This window comes from Anser anser (assembly GCF_964211835.1).
Source record: "Anser anser genome assembly, chromosome: 7".
Taxonomy (NCBI): domain Eukaryota; kingdom Metazoa; phylum Chordata; class Aves; order Anseriformes; family Anatidae; genus Anser; species Anser anser.
The window spans coordinates 24073018-24089435 of record NC_139727.1 but is presented as its reverse complement, the minus strand read 5'-3'; the positions used below and the strand labels follow the sequence as shown (position 1 = coordinate 24089435).

Sequence of the window (16418 nt, the reverse complement as noted above, 5' to 3'; positions counted from 1 at the left end):
CTTTCAGAGTAGACTCAGTAGCTGTGCAAGCTTACATCCACAGATAGTGCCTCTAACACATACCTATGTTCCCCCACCCATCATTTCTGGTCTACATTAGGTTACCAAAGACCCTACAACATCATGAGATTAAAGAACAGCAGGAACAAGACAATCAACTGTTCCAATGAAAGAAATGTGGAGGGACCAAATCAGTGGTGACGATCCTAAGGTACTCAAGTTCCAAGTTTTCCATCTTTTCATAGCCCATTCCCTGTTTCAAATGACTCTTCGTTAATCAGGAAGATTATTCACTATATTGGGGGGCAAATTTTTATTTATTTTTTGCATCAATGAGTAACAGGTTGACTTTTCTGATATCTCACCTGCCCTCTCCTTGCTGACGTTTTACATACCTGCTCCCCATAGTTTTCACAGGTGATGTTTTCTCCTCTTCAGTTTTTCCTTTTACCACACTCAAAACTCATTTAGAAAAGCATGGACAAGAACTTTTTTTTCCAGTAAAAAACAAGTAGTAAAATGCACTGCCCACCCCATGGTAACGCTTGGAGTTATACTTTGTACAGCTGATAACCTCGACACAGATATTTTCCATGTCCACCTCTGAGAAATCTAATTTAACTTCCAAGAATAATTTCAGAGCTGAATCAACTTTTTTTTATTGAATATCTAAAAGGACCAAAGTAGACTGCTTAATGCCCTGGTAACCAAAGTGCATTGACCCACAGAAATCTCTTACATTCTATTCTGTCTAGGTTCCTACATCCAGCTTATCAGCTGAGCGCCTTCCAGCCTGGCAATAGAAGGCACAGCTGAAGTCTGTCACATGCTGCTTGTTTGTATCACCTCTCCAGGCACATGCAGGAGAATGCTTTATTTTGATAAACATTCCCTGAGTACATGCATACTACTGTGTTTAGCAGGAGGATGTGTGCTTTGTTCTTGGGATTTGTTTTGATAAAAGCATCAATGATTTCTAGTTTACAAAGAATCATTTCAGCTTCTTGGGGACAGTCCCAGGAAAGATGCATGTCTGTTAGAGACATGCATGTGAAAGCACTCTTGCTGACCACAGAGGCTTGACCAACAGTTCCTGAGGAAGTAAGTGCAGAGGACTGGAAGATAGTTTAACTGAGAGCAAGAAAAATCCCAGTTCCATGTTGGCTACAGGCACAGCTGCTCTGTGACAACGATACAGCTGTGCCAGGGCATCCAGCAGCACAGGACCGAGCAGGAGTGCACACAGCCAGGTGGGTGTCACAACAGAAGCAACACCCATGTGGGACAGCACCCAAACTAGCCAGTCTGCTGCTTGCACCCCTGCTAACAGCCCCTGTGCCTTTGGAGCCCAAGGGAACAGTCAGGCTGCACAGAGCTGCTCCACGTGGAGTCCGGAGCAAGTGTGGGGTGTTTGGCTGCACACATGGAGCTGGCATACCCTTGTTTTTATCTCAAGGGGTATCAGCATCTGTTCCTGTTAGAAACCCACAACCCTCCTGCACAATTTCTGAAACAAAGGAGGAAGTACTCGCAGCTTTGCTTGTAGAAAATGCGGGGCTGCAGAAGCATTAGCAATGTAAATGGTGGATGCAGTGAGAGGATGGCTGTCACCCTTGTAGAGCTGCTGTTGGAGAGGCCTCACTTGCTGTGCAGTACATGAAGTTTTGTCCATGAGAGGTCAGTTTAACAGGGCTGTTGCTTTACCAAATGACAAGGCTGACCAGCTTCTCATCCCCAAGGCTGCTAACCAAGCTGTCACAGCACAGAAGTGCCCTGGGAAAACCTGAGCAGTTTTCCCCAGTGGCTATTAGCTGGGACTCTTCTTCCTCTGCTGGTTGGGACCCAGGGCTCTCCTGCTGCACTGCTCTCTCCCAAGAAGCTCTGCAGAGCCCAGCAGGGGCAGGAGTTCAGGGTCTCTGTCCCTAGGAAAACAACATCAGTAGACCTGGACTGCTCCCCAGTGCTGAGATACACAAGGATTTTAAGCACTACTGCTAAAAATCCCCTTTCTTCCTCCACTCCTCAGCTTTCAGCATCTTTTCCTCTCGCTGAGCTAATAAAGCTTTCACTTGCCGAAGTGTTTTCAGGCTGAACTGCCTGCCGCCCCCCGCCTCCTCCCCAAAGCCATTGGTGCCATCTTTTACTTCACACAGCAGCACCACAGGGCACTAACTCAGTGCTTCAAAGATACCCTTTAAGGCATCTCCCTGCAGATGATTGAGTCTGAACTGCAGCTATCTGCAGGCACAACCTACAGGGGCAGATAATTAAACTACCAAGCAGTACTGTTTGGATTCAAGCACAGGCCTGCAGGATTTCCTGGCCTAAAGCCAAAGCTGGGTACGTCCTGTCAAGGATGAAAGCAGAGGTTTGTGCACTCAATAGTCAAAGATGAGGACGGATACAAGGACTGCTTGAAATTTACCTTTCAGTGGGGCAAAAAGATGAAAAACACCACTGTGTTGTGGTGAAATGAGCATGCCCAACAGGTATACTCAGTAGGTGAGTAACTGCCCAAGATGCAGACTACCAGGCATCAGATTTGATGCTTCTTCACAGTGATCCCCACCTAGACCAGCTACATTAGTATTTCTGCTGCTTATCATTTATTTCTCCCCCACCATAACCCTTTTGTTTTCCCTTGCAGGATCTGAAGCCCTCCCCAGCACAGAAGCACCAGACCTGCCTGCATATCTTATAAACTCTCCCAGTTTGGCCCCACAATCGTTTTGTTCTATCTACTCCAGTGCCTTGTGAACAGTTTTTTGCCTTCTTGTCTTAGGTAAGCACATCACTAGATCATTTTTGTGCAAACTCCTGCAGATATGCAATGGTTGGAGAACGTGATATAAAGAACAGCTAAATTAGAGTGGGACAATGTGGTTCCTTTTTCCTGATGTTACTTAACAGTTCAATATCCCACCCTGCTACAGAGGTTTCCTCTGCAAGGCCTCAAAACAATAATTTTGACTTAGAAAAGTCTGGGATGTAGCATTTGGTTAAGACAGAGCGCCTTCTCTTGCCATTTCTGCCACAGCCTCACCTTGTGACCTCTGGAAAGAATTAACTTTTTCTTGTTCTCATGTTCATTTGCTTTACACACACTTTCCCAGAAAGATGTCAGAAAAGTGGGGTAGCAGTAGAGGATGCTTTCTTTTCGTAGGGCATATTTAGCATGAACCTTGGGGCAGTGAGGGTAGATCCTCCTCCTCACACTTATTTCAGGAGCCAATATCTGACAGACCAAAGCTGTATTTAACATGCATTTTCCTCTGCTCTAACAAAACAATTTTGAAGCCATCTACCACTTGCTACCAGTGCTGTTCAGCTGAGTCACTTTTATTACCATCCTAAAGGGTAGGTGGAAGATCACATGGCTCTTTACAGCCTCAGCAAAAGAAATTTTATCACAAGCTGCTGTTGCTCCCCCCCTCCCCTCTGTTCAGCATACATGCTGGCAATGACATCTGATTATTATAGATTCACAATTTGTTTCTGGAAAGGAGCTATTTTATAATCTTGACAGATACATTGCATTTCCATGAAGAGGGTGGATGTATAGGATAAAAAAACCTTTCAACACTGGTCTTCTAAAGTTGTTGATTTTAACTGGAGGTCCCTTACCTGCAGCTGCTTTCAGAGGCACCAGCAAGAAGGAAGACCTCCATCCCTGACACTGCACATGCTCTTCTTCAGCAGCATCTGCTGGGCAGGCAGTGAGACAGGTCCACAACTTCCACACCTCAAGCCTGCCTGGAGAGCCAGCATCTGAGCAGAGCAGATGCAGCTGATGGGACATCAGAGTAAACAAAGTTGTACTTCCTTCGCAGAGAAGGAACAATGAGAAGTGGGTCAGAAAGCCTCAGGAAAGGATTACTTCAGGAAGAGCAGGTTCTCCTTGACAGCCACTGCATCCTGTGCCCTGCTGTTTGCACCTCTGCAGGGGTGCAAACAGGATGAGCACAGAGCAGCTCTGGGCAGGTTGCTCCCCCAGCCACTGCCCAGACATGCTGTCCGGCCTGGGCCATGCACACTGACCAACTCCTGTTGGATCCAAATAGACAAGTTGTCTTTCCTCCCCCTGCATCCTGCTAATAGCACCTGCCTCTGCTCTAAGCTTCTGCAGGAGTCACAGCAACTTCTTCAGCACAGGCAGAGCACACAGCATCTGCTAGGAAGCAAGCAGTGATACCCAGGGACAGTCCCCAACTCTGAGGAAGCCCACCAAGTCTTCCCAGCTGCCTCTCCCCCACCAGGACTGGCTGCAGCCCTGGGTACCAGTGGGTTATCCTAGGAGCAGCATCAGTCAGTGGCACTCCTCCCACTCAAGGGGCCAACGTTTCAGAGTCAAGTGGGAGAGGAGCACTGGGACCAGCTTCACCCTGGGAGGAGCAGAGCAGCTAAAGAGGACAGGTCATGCTGCAGGTGGCCTGCAGTGAGGTTACCAGCTTCCCCTAACCTTGGATAAACTCTTCTGAGCATGGCCACACAGCTATAGGCAGAACAGTTGGGGCATATGGAGTCTATTTGTCCTTGCTACCAGTTTCTGGCCTTCCTGGACTAAAATCTGAAGTGCCACTGGGTTGGTTGAACTACCAAGTTCGGGATTTGGCCTCCAGATGCACAGGGAAGTGGGACTGAATTTCTCACTGGTTTCTGACCAGCTTTCCTCAAATAGCTGCCTCCCTCAGGGCAAGGCTTGCACCAGTGCATGCAGCATTTTGGATCATCTTTTACCTTATTATTTCAAGTTGCCAGGTAAACTCAGGCTTAAAGGATGACAACCTGATCCCAGAAAAAGACAGCCTGCGTAATAAAAGGCTGATTCAACCACACTGCACCAGGCAAGGTGTCCCCAGAGCTGTGCACCTCATATGCCAGCACGGGAGGTGAGGATGCCCAGGACAGACAGGAAGTCTGTACTCTCCTGCCCTAGGGTATGTGCAAACCTGCCAAGACCATTTTGAGGGTGGTTAATCCTATTAAAGCATAAGCTGGGAGTACGTGACATTCATTAGAAGAAAATAGCTTTCTTTGTTCCTAGATCTAACCCCAGAGCAGCAGCCCTGTGGGACAGCACACCATTACTGGTCTCAGCAGGCAGGGCTTGCCATCCCCAGCAGCACTGCCCAAAGAAAGCCAGCACCTGCTTTCTGCAGCACTGCTCTTTGCTCCCAGAGGAAGATGCAGGTCTAGGATCCCTCCCCGGCACAAAGGCCAGGGCTAGAGCACATGCCTTTCCAAAAGGGAGTTGCAAATCGAGGGGCCAGCTCATTCTCCAGCTGCTTCTTTACAGGCAGACCTCTGCCCACAGAGCCTGAGCAGAGCCCTCAGCTGACTACCATGGTCCCCACACAGGCATCCACTACTGAAGTACCAAAGGGATAAAAATGAGAACATCATCCCTTATCCAGCATGCTGGATGTTCCTAAACCTCGCTGTTGCTGTAGCTTGGCATGCACACATGGAAGTGGCAGGACTCAGCCTTCAGGCTGGTGGGGAGAGGGTGTTGGATAGTTGCTTAAGCAAGTAAATTCTGTCAGAAACAGAGGTCATTTACCAATAAAAGGTAGAAAAAAGGCAGAGGAAGGTTATGCAAACTTATCTAGCTGTTTTTGTGGAGGTACAGGAATTCCACAGCACGTGGAGAGCTATTGCAGCATACAGCTCCAGTGGGAGACTCAGATTTTCTAACAGTTTTAGTTGTCCCAAACATTAATAAATTTAACAGATTAAACCAAATGTCTGAAATGAAGGAGGTTTCCCCCATCCAGAACTAATTTTGAAGACACTTGTGCTGCAGTGCAGCAGAGCTGATGAGGTATCTTCTTACCGAGGAAATGATGAAATCAGCCCAGTTACTCTTATTCATGCCACCTATAATAAGCTGAAGCAATTCCTCCCACTCCCATGCCATTCAGACAGATGCAGCCACATGTATCCAGGTAACCACTGCTGGCACGCAGAGCGTGCTGCAGATGCTTGCCCAAGGACACACATCCCTGGAGCACGTGGGGGGACCAAGCAGGGCCAACCCTTCTGAAGTGGTGTCACACCTGAAGCCACAGAAGCCAGGGTGCTTGTTAGCACTTCTTCCCAAGAGAAGTCTGGCTAGAGGATCAGACAGGGCTACTGTGTGTGTACGTAGGGCTTTGTAAAGCAGAACAATGCAGAAACAACAGTAAAAAAGCAGCAGGAGGACAATGGAAACAAAGGAGACCTGTGCATGTAAACAGGGAAACTAAACATCTTCTGCTTCATACACATTTCCTGTCTTGTTTCTCTGCACCCCAGGTAGTAGAGCTCTGCCTCCCTGTCTCCCAGCAGCAACAAGCCTGCCCACCAGTAATAACCACAAAACCTAGTATTTAAAGAGGCTGCCAGCTCGGCCTGCTTCCCTCCCCCAGCCAACTGGGCTGTCATTCCCCCACTCAAAGCCCGCCTCAGGTGACTCCCCTTTAGATCTTCACTAGGAACATCAGTTCACTGTGTTGCTGGAGAAGTGATCACATCACAGCTTTTTATACCAGCTGCATTCACTAACACCTGACATAAACAAAGTAGAAGCCCCCCATCCCCTATACCCAAGATTTTTTTTAAAGTGTTGTCTGAAACAAAAGATGATTTTTTTTTTTTGTTTAAAGATATTATACAACACTTCCTCCACATAGTCAATTGTAAGTGTTTTCCCAGTGCCTGTGCAGTCAGTTATTTCATAAGAAGGTGCTTTATATGCTGTCGGAGGCAGCATGAATGCTATCCCACATATCCTTGCTGTTGCTATGGAAATCATTCCTCTTTAAGCCAATGTGCAAATGCAGGTCTTTTTGCTGAATGCAGAGGCTAAAGGTGTGCATGAGTCAAACTGTTTGTTGTGTGTTCTTCCTCTGCAGCTGAGAGATGGGAGGGGAAGAAGGATCAGTGCTGCAACAGGAGCACCTGCAACAACGCACTGGGGAGAGGTAGCAGGCTACTGGCAGAGATAGGAAGCCACAGGAAGGCTCTGCCAGGGGACTTCAGCCAAGCACAATTTAGCTGCTCAGCTCACCTGCTCCAGGTGATACAGAGAGGACACAATTCAGGCACAGGAGGTGCAAAGGACAGTTCATGGCCTTTCAAAGCATTTGAGATGGAGAAGAAAGCCACAACACAGCAGCACTGATAGAAGGCACATAGCATCCTGCCTTGTTTGTAGACCTGTTGGCACTCAAAGCTCAACAACAAAGTTAAGCTTTTGACAAGAGCTTTTGACTTGCTGTTGGCTGCAGAGAGTAAGAGACCAGAGATGCCCAGAGAGCATTGTGAATCCAATGAAGGAGCAAGACAAGAAAAAACACCTACAATTTCTTTCACACCTGCCAAGCTCAGCAGCTATTTCAAGCACTCTTCACTTTCCTTCAGACCGAAGGCTAAATACCAAGGTGGATACTGGAGCACTCCCAGCCAAAACAAAGCTTAACATCAACAGTCACTTTTCAGTAAGGGCCTCTCAAAATATAACCAACAGGAACCTGCCGCCCCCAGGACTCCATCAGGGGGGATGGAGCCTCTAGATGTGAGACCACAAACAGCCAGCTGCAGAGCTCCTCCATGCCCCATTCAGGCACCTCTGCCTCTGGGAGCTCATATGAGAATTGCAGCTTCCAGAGCTGACAAGAGCACCCTACACACATTTCCTTCGAAAGGCTGCAGCAGAGAAAGGCAGAATCATCAAACGTGGGATTTTTCCTCCTGCCCACTGAAAAAACTGTTCCTGCAGAAGATTTGTAAGTGGTCTATCACATAAGCCAAAGCCTTCTAGTCATATCTCATCCCTTTTCTCACTGCTACTACAAGAACCACAGGTGTCATACCTATTCTCTCTTCCTACTTACCTTCTGTCCTAGATATTAGGGAATTCTTAAAAGCACAGCAAAAGATTTAGAGTTACATATCCACAGAAGTGAAGTTTTTGCATGACTTTTGTTTGGTCAGTCAACCCTGGGGAAAAGTATCCAGTTGAAGAAAAAGACCAAACCCTTAAACAAAATCTTATCATCCACACATCACAAATCACACAGGCAAAAATTACAAAGCAGAACTCCTCTGGGGCTCCATTATACGTGACAATTAAATGCAAGCACAGCAAACAACCTACAGGATATTACTGTAAACAAGTCCAGCAGATTTCCCTCAACCATAACCCGAAATAAAGACAGCACTTACTTCAGTTCAGGCCTTAGATACAGAACCCCATAACCACCAGCACCCAGATCTATTCTCCCCCAGGCTGCATTCACATAGGTGCTTCCAGCCCTCTCCTCTCCTCTTTTATTAGCTACCCACCAGGAGACCAGCAAGCCAGTCGTCCTCAGCAGAAACACCTGTGAGTTCAGCACAGCTTGCTGTCAGAGTGCAGGGGTGGCTGGGATTTAAAACAAAACGATACAGTTAATGGTGCTTTACAAAGTTTGTTTTAAGTCTAAATATCAATGAGCTATAATGGGCATTTTTATGCTGCATTCAGGCTTGATCAATAGCATCCTAGCACTCTAATAAACTCTTACACCATTTTATGAAAATACAATAATATGCAAGTAGCAGAGTTTCCAATTGCTTTAAGAAGATATGGTATGCATGCTAATAAATTACTTTAAATCATGCTGTCATAGAGAAGTATATTATGATTTATAAGTACCTACCGTACATAAATTAATATCACAATGCTGCAGCCCTGTGGATAGATGTCTTTGTGTCGTGGTATGAACACATATACTACGCCTCAAATGCTTCCAAACATGTGGGTGGGAGATGGAGAATACAAATGATGTAAGGAACTAAAGAGTTTTATTTCAGGAACGGCTTAGTATGCTAGAATATGTTATCATATCATATATTAGAGGTTGTGGATTAAAGACTCGCTTTCACTGTCTTGTTAGAAAGGTTATAAAAGAAGCACAGCAGTGGAATAGTAGAAGAATAGCTAAGAGCAATGTATAGTTTGCATTTATTATAATTAATCACCATTCCTTTTATTTTTGTATGTTATTCATGATGAATCCTATTGTGAGTATCAATTTATGAAATGTAATTGCAAATGGATTTCATTCCAAATTAGCATGATCTGTTTAGAACAATCATAAATAGAGACACAATGCCACCATGAAGGGGGACTGGGAAGGATCCTTCTCACGTACACGAAAGACAGAACCTCAGATCCTCTATAAACTTAAACTCTTAACAGGTTCCCCAGATTTGCTGATATATTTAGGGTTATTTCCCAGTTGCATCATTACGTTTAACCTGCAGATTTCTTGGTATCCAGTTCAGAAGGGCAGTTTGTCCCTAAAAATCCCTTAAGAACATTTCATACTCTTTTGTAATATGTGTAAGTGAATTTAGAATTCCACATAGAATAAGTCGTATATTGGCTTCATTCATTTTCTGAGATAATTTCTTCAAAAACAGAAACCCAGTCCAAAACCCAAGTCAAACAACGAGAAAAAATTCTTGCAAACTTTAAGAAACTTTACACTTTGTAGGGATTTCTTTACTATCAACTGAAAGTTTATATTAATACATGAAGAGGGAAGGCACACTTAAGAAAGGCATCAGAGAAAGAGGAAGGAGGGACTGCCTGAAAGCAGTGCTTTTAGTCTTTGCTTGGAACAGACAGTGCTATTCTGCTTTAGTAAATACTCACTCAGATATGGTGAAATTCTTCCACCTCTCATCAGCTAGGAACAACTGCACCTTAATTTGTGTGTGTGACTACTGGGGGACACAAGTTATACATGCCAAAATCGGGAATTAAACTGCAGGGAAGAGGGAGGGCATGTAGGCGTTTAAGAACCAGGATCCTGCACATCAGCCTCTGTATGGGTGCACCCTCGGATACCAAAAGCTCAGCTGTGACTGACTCGCACTGGAGTCTGGTGGCTCAGCACCAGGCAAGTGATCTCAGCCCATGTCAGGACGAGGCCTTTCCCCTGCTTGACAACAGACATCGCAGCGCCTCTTTGCTCTGAGTAATGGGTCTCTATAACGCAGAAGGTCTGGTAACGTCTATACTGCTAGAAGACAGCAACGTGGTACAAAGGAGGCATCAGCAGCGGCCAGAACTTCCTGCTCAGTAACAGCAGCTCCTGGCCTGGCATAGGAGCGCTGCTCCAGATGACTTCAGGGTGACAGCACAGTATCCCAACCACAGAGGGGTACACACAGTTGTCCCTATGTGACTTGAAAGATGACACTGTCCACAGCACACAGTTTTAGCTATTAGACATTTGTTATGAATACCTAACAGCTGCAGCTGGGAATAGTTTCTAGTGTGAAGGGCTTGCATTCCCTGTGTGTACTGAGTAGAAGGGAGAGCCAGCAGCTGCTGAGGTTATTAGTCCTCAGCCCAAACTCTGCAAGTCTCTGACCCTGCATATTTTGCCTGTGCTTAGCTGCTCCGTGGGCGTACAGCAGCAGAGGTGGTGTTGGACTCGCTCTGGTAGGGAAGGGTGTTCCCAGCTCCGTGTTCAGCTCCTCACAGTACCCAACTTTATCCGTTTCTGACTCCTGCTTCTGATAGTTACTCGATTCCTTTCTCACTTGGGACTATCATGACTAACAAATATCTCGTTTCATTTTTTTTTTAAAGAGTCTTAGCACCTATTCCCTTTCATCCCTCATGCTCAAGCCATCTTAATGAGGTAGGAAGTATGCTGAGATTGAAGAGTTTATTACACTAGTTCAGCCTGGCAGGAATCTAGCAGCTATCTGTCCTTGCAGACTAGTAAGAGATGACTGAGGAAGCTCATCCATGCTTAGCACAAGCAGCACTTGGTGAATTTTTCAGATAAGCATCTCCCATCTCTCCCCTGTGAGCAGAACTGGTATTAATAGCTTGTTCCTGTCAGCAAAGAAGTCTTGCATCTGAGTTTTTGTGTTTAGCTGGCTTTGGACAAATATTGACCTAAAAGAGTGATGAAAAGCTTTGACACAGAGACAAGGCATACACTTCAACCTGGTGGTCATTTGTGGTCATTTAATGGCATCCAGCAATGCCTTCCACGCTGATGCTCTCACTCGTGTGACAGTTCTTCATGAGCCATCTCACTGGCCGACAGCTCAGAACCAGCAGGATGTAAGTGAGATAAATTTGCTGTGTGCTGGTCAAGGAGAGGGTAAAATGGTTGTTTATCATCTTAAGTGAACTAGGGCAACCAGAGACAAGTCCGGTACAAATATGGCACAACCTACTGGGAAAATGCTGAAGGTAGCACCTATGTGCTTATTAAAAGTCAGTGGAGATTAATTGATGATTTGGGAATTTCTGCTTTTAACTGATGGTGATCTTACGTATTAACAGAATAGCTCAAGGGCTCCTTCTGTTAGCACCATCTCTGCTTTGGACACGCTAGCTTCAGACAGCTAGTTATTAGCCATTTTGAGGTAAGAGCTGATTATGGGGGAAGCTTCAGCCTCATTTATGGTATCTCAGGAGGCTGGCAACTCTTTAAGCTATAGCCTTCAACTCATATAAGTTACGTACTGAAGAGCCTACTACCTGGAAAAAGAGAAAATATCCTGAGGTATGGAATATCCAAAAGTAAAACCATCGGCTCATTGTGAAAACTTTGACTTGTTTGCTTTAATGCAATTAAATTAAATTTAATTAAATTTAATTTAATTAAAGACAATTCAAAATGAGTTAAAATGTCCACTCAAATATGTTTGTAAAGTCTGGGTTTGAAAATTCTGTTTTAACTTAACTTTTAGACAAACACTTTCTAACAGGCCTACAAGAATTGGTCATTCTGCATTTACAGCATAATAATGCAAAATAAAACATAGTTTATGTCTAGGATAACACTTCTGTCTGTGGTGACTAGTTCATTAACCTTGTTATATTCCAATAACCCATACTCCATTCATTCACTTACATTTTATAAACTGTCTATATTGACTGAATTTATGGTGCTACACATGTGGTGTTTTGTCAGAAATTATGCTTGTAAAGGAAGACTACTAAATACTTAAAATCTGGTACCTGACAGAACAACAAACTGCTAGCAGAAATTGTTAAAAAAATAAGCACCTCTCAAAATAAATTTTATTCCTGAGCAATGTGGGGAAGAACATGAATACAGATTTGACTTCAGCCTGGAAGTAAACGTGATCATTTAATGATTAATAGCGCATGTTTTCAGACCAAAAGTCAATGGAATGTAACATAATCTCACATTAGTCCCCAGTTCTGTGTCAAGAAATGCTGTGACCACTGAAATATCTGCTGTAAAGAAAATGCATGCCTGATAGAAAGTGCTCATTAAGCTATTAATTGTTGCATTTTGTTGTTGTTGTTGTTTTTGTTTTTGTTTCCAGTAAAAGACTATTTCTGCTGAGCTTGGATCTTCCATCTACTCATCACTATTTTCTTTAGCTCTATTATCTTTTCTATGATTAGAAAAATCATCAGATCATGCTCACTGGTGGCCTGGTTCTTCCTCAAAAAAAAAGTGTCTGTGCTGAAAGAACAGGATGAGGTTGATAATCTGTAATATGGGGTTGGCATTTGGCCTTTAAATCCAAAAAGGCAGTCTCTAACACAAAGAAAATGGGAGGTCTTTCTGCAAGTCTTGAAGTCCATGTCTTTCTCTGGCTCTTAAATTGCTAATGTGACCTGAAGCCGCATATAATTGCTTTCCATGGAGAAACCACCTAAGTGAAAAATGGATGAAAAAGGAGAATCATGTTGTCTTATATTCTGGTCTTGTCTAAGCCTCCATGCCGTAGCACAGATAAGAAATAGAAACATGTGAGATAAAGGTGCCAGAGATGAAACAGAAGATGAAACAATGCTCCTTTTTTACAATATCTGGACACCACAACTTTTAAATTTTATTTATTTATTGTTGGTTCACCTGCAATAGTGTGATAGCAGTTTTAAGTAACTTCTTAAAGGTAAACTCTGACTTGTCACTGGGGTAGCGAGGAATCTGCCCCGGATTTCAGAACATACTGTGAATACTTTATCAGTCACCTCTATGTTGTATCTCTGGAAACAATCTATGTTACCATGGAAAAGGTGAAATAAGAATAACTCCTGCGTAGCAGTGTTTCTTTAATGCAAACCAACATGCAAACCTTCACATGGGAAGTCACTGCGGGGGGCCGGGGGACAAGGCGAGGTCGCAGGCCACAACCCCTCGGTCTGCCTCACGCTGGTGTCCTGTGGAGCTATGCCCATCAGGACTAGATTAACGTGGTGCAGGAATTTATCTTGATCACAGAATTGCTTGACTATTCATCTGTTCAGTTACGTATCTGTAAGCTTACACTTTTAAAAAAATCTATAGACAGCATGTGATTCCACCCAAATATAAGCATGTTATGAACGTGGAGGTGCACTCAGGCCAAGAACCTGCAAGTTGCCTGGTTCAGTTTCCAAGTTTACACTTGTGTCCCTTACAACTTCCAATGGCTAAGCAATGGCTAAGTACAGCGTGCTTGGTTTTATTTTCATTAACAAACAGACACATTAGTATCTGAGTGTGCTAGGTACAGTTTTCAGAGGTGTACATTTCACTGGAGTAATTCTGTGCCAATTCAAAGGCTTTGGGACAGTCTATCCACGCAAAATGCCTCCTGTGTGTAATGATAACTGGAACCTCACTGCAAGTACAGGACATGTATGGGATTGCTTCAAACTTGCCCATCCCACTTGCCTTGGCATTTACAAGTGGCAGAGGTTGCACCATTTTCCAGCTCTTAGTCTGAGGTTCAAAACTTTTGCTTTTTCTCTTTTCTTATAAAAATCTCACGCAGCTGTCAATGAAACAGTATCACTCTGGGAAAGCCGCTACCACATGTCCCTACCATTGTTCTTAGACAATAACAAGCAAGAAAACGTTTGTTTTCTTCCCCCGTTTCTGAAGGCTCCATTAACATATACAAGTGACATCTCCCTAGGTAGCAAAGAATCATATTAATTAATGAACAAGCGAAATAAAATACAAAGAAAACATATGCTCAAAGGGACAATTCATGTGTATGTGAGCGCATGAGACTCCAATGGAGACAAATGGGAGATGCACATACAGACAAAAGGGAGAATACTTTCACTGCAGTGGATGGAAAAAGGCCAGCACGGAACAGAGTGGAATGCATACAGGGATTTAAAGCCGGATTACAGATGCCTGTGGCAACTGCTCTCAATAAATTATAGTTAGATCAAAGAAAAATAAAACGCTTTGATAAGAGATTAACAAGTGCCATTCTCATATGTACATCTGTAATTAAAAAAAAAAAAAAGAAAAGAAAAGAAAAGAAAATTAACCCCTTACTCGAGGTATTACTTTTTTTTTTTTCCTAGTTTTATTTATGAATTACTTCTGGCACTCAGGGATAAAGACAACTTCTTCAATGTCTTCCTTCTGTTACAACCAGACACCATATAAATACACAATCTTTATTTTTATGCATGCACCAAGAATTCTGTAACAAAGAAGAGGAAAGCAAAATTGGATTTGCTTTCATCTATTTTCTAGAACCTTTTCTTGCCCTAGGACATAATGAACACATGCACACTACTGTTTACAGCTCAGTAAAAAGAGCAGTTCTTTGAAAGGTCAGTGGAAAATGAAGCAATAAAGTCAGAAGTTACTACAAATGTGAATATCCTTCCATCATCTTATCTGAAATGTGAAGGTTGCTTTTTTAGTTAACTTGCAGCCTGTGTGGGAAGAAGCATTCTGACTGTTCCCTTCCAGCATCAGAAAAGCGAGTAACCCAACACAAAGCCTTCGGTGACTCTGGGACTGCAGAAGTATTTACACATGCATGTCGTTAACTTCAGAGCAGAAAGGATAGGACTTCTCCAAATCTGAGAGTTTTAATACTGCAGTTGTCTAGTAATTCTGTCTTTGGTAAGATCATCTTCACATGACTATTCCACATTTCTGAAAAATAGGTCCAGACAGTAAAAGTAAAATCTTGTTTTACAGCCTTGTGATTTCATATCCAGGAACTGCTTCATCTACACATTTTTCATCTTAATGTAAAAGCTACCATTTTCTCTCACCAGTTCCCGGTTGCGCAAATCATAAGTAGAAAGTTACCTGCACTTGCAGAGCGTGTTGAATAGTTGTCTTTACTTTCTCAATCAAGTGGCACTGACAGTTCTAATATTTTACTTTTAACTAATTCACTTGCTTTAACAGGCTGGAGGTCTGCTTCACAGCTTTATGTATTCCTGTTAAGGATACTGCTATACTTGAGAGCTCATTTTGCTAAACATTCATTTTCAGCAAGAAGATGCTTTCATCTTCTCATCAACATTTTATGACTGTTATGGTTGTGCTCTTCCTCCTTTAAAAAACTCTGGTGAAAGCAACACTGTTTCCAACATCAGTGCTGAGCTATACAATTTTCCATGAAACCTGAGGCATTAAGCTGAGGGAAGCACGGATGCATGTTCTTGGGATCCATTTCTTTAGGTTTTACTAGGTGTAGTACCACAAATTCACTGTTGAAGTCTCTGTGGTTGTCCTCCTGGGACAGAGGCTGCGCATGGCAGTGGCACTCAAAAATGAAATGACCATTGCAGTGAAAAGCACGTAGAACTGTGCTACATTTCACAGGCTGCAGTTTCTTAGCAAAGGTCTGTGTGATTTCTGATTTCCTCCAGACCAGTTCTCCCACTCCTGCTGCAAAACAGGAAATCAGTGCCCTTTCCTCTCTTTGTAATGCAATGCAGTATAATAACATAGGATTACTCAGCAGAATTGCATGGCCACCTGCTTGAAAAAAAAAAACAATACGGTGGTCTGGATCAGAGCATCAGAGAAGGCAGTGACCTCTTCTTTTTGTTTGGATGGGAACATCACTGGCAGTCACCTAGCGAGAACCTTTGGCTGTCTGAAAAGGCAGGCGTAGGTAAACAAAAATGTGCTTCACTGCTCTCAGTTTCTTGATTTTTTTTTCTTCTATCCCTCAGGGAAAGGAAAGGATATGTCTGTTTCTACATTTCTTCACCATGAAATTCACTGTTTCATTTGGATTAAGGCTGCTCTGTATCCTCCTCGTCGATGCCCTGTGGGAGGAAAACGGGGGCTCTCCCTGTTTCTGTCGCATTATGGGGAACAGCCTGCCCCTGCACTGGTTCTGGCACACGGAGGGTCTGAAAAGACACACAAAAAAAGCAAAGCTCATAGAAAATTTGTACAGGGTGTGAGTTAGGTATGGGCAGAGTATAGGCTTAGCTCAGCCTCAGCAAGAGTTGCCTAGGTGCTGTCAAGTGGCGTTGTGCATTCCTCGCCATGGACAGCCACAGACTTTGAGGGACAAAGGCCTACACCACATTCTCCCTGTGCAACTGTATTTGGTGTGAAGATGCCTCTGGTGAAAGAAAATAGCTATGGGGGAAATATTTGGTATTTTCTCTTGTG

General features: G+C 43.8%; 1 long non-coding RNA gene across 1 annotated transcript; it reads right to left on the bottom strand.

Moving 5' to 3' along the window:
* Positions 1-227: 227 nt before the first annotated feature.
* LOC310902451 lies at positions 228-10035 on the bottom strand. The gene is made up of 2 exons (XR_014586735.1): positions 8206-10035; positions 228-1922 (listed from the first exon to the last, which is right to left on the bottom strand). It is a non-coding gene; the product is annotated as an uncharacterized lncRNA (long non-coding RNA).
* Between the last annotated feature and the right edge of the window lie 6383 nt (positions 10036-16418).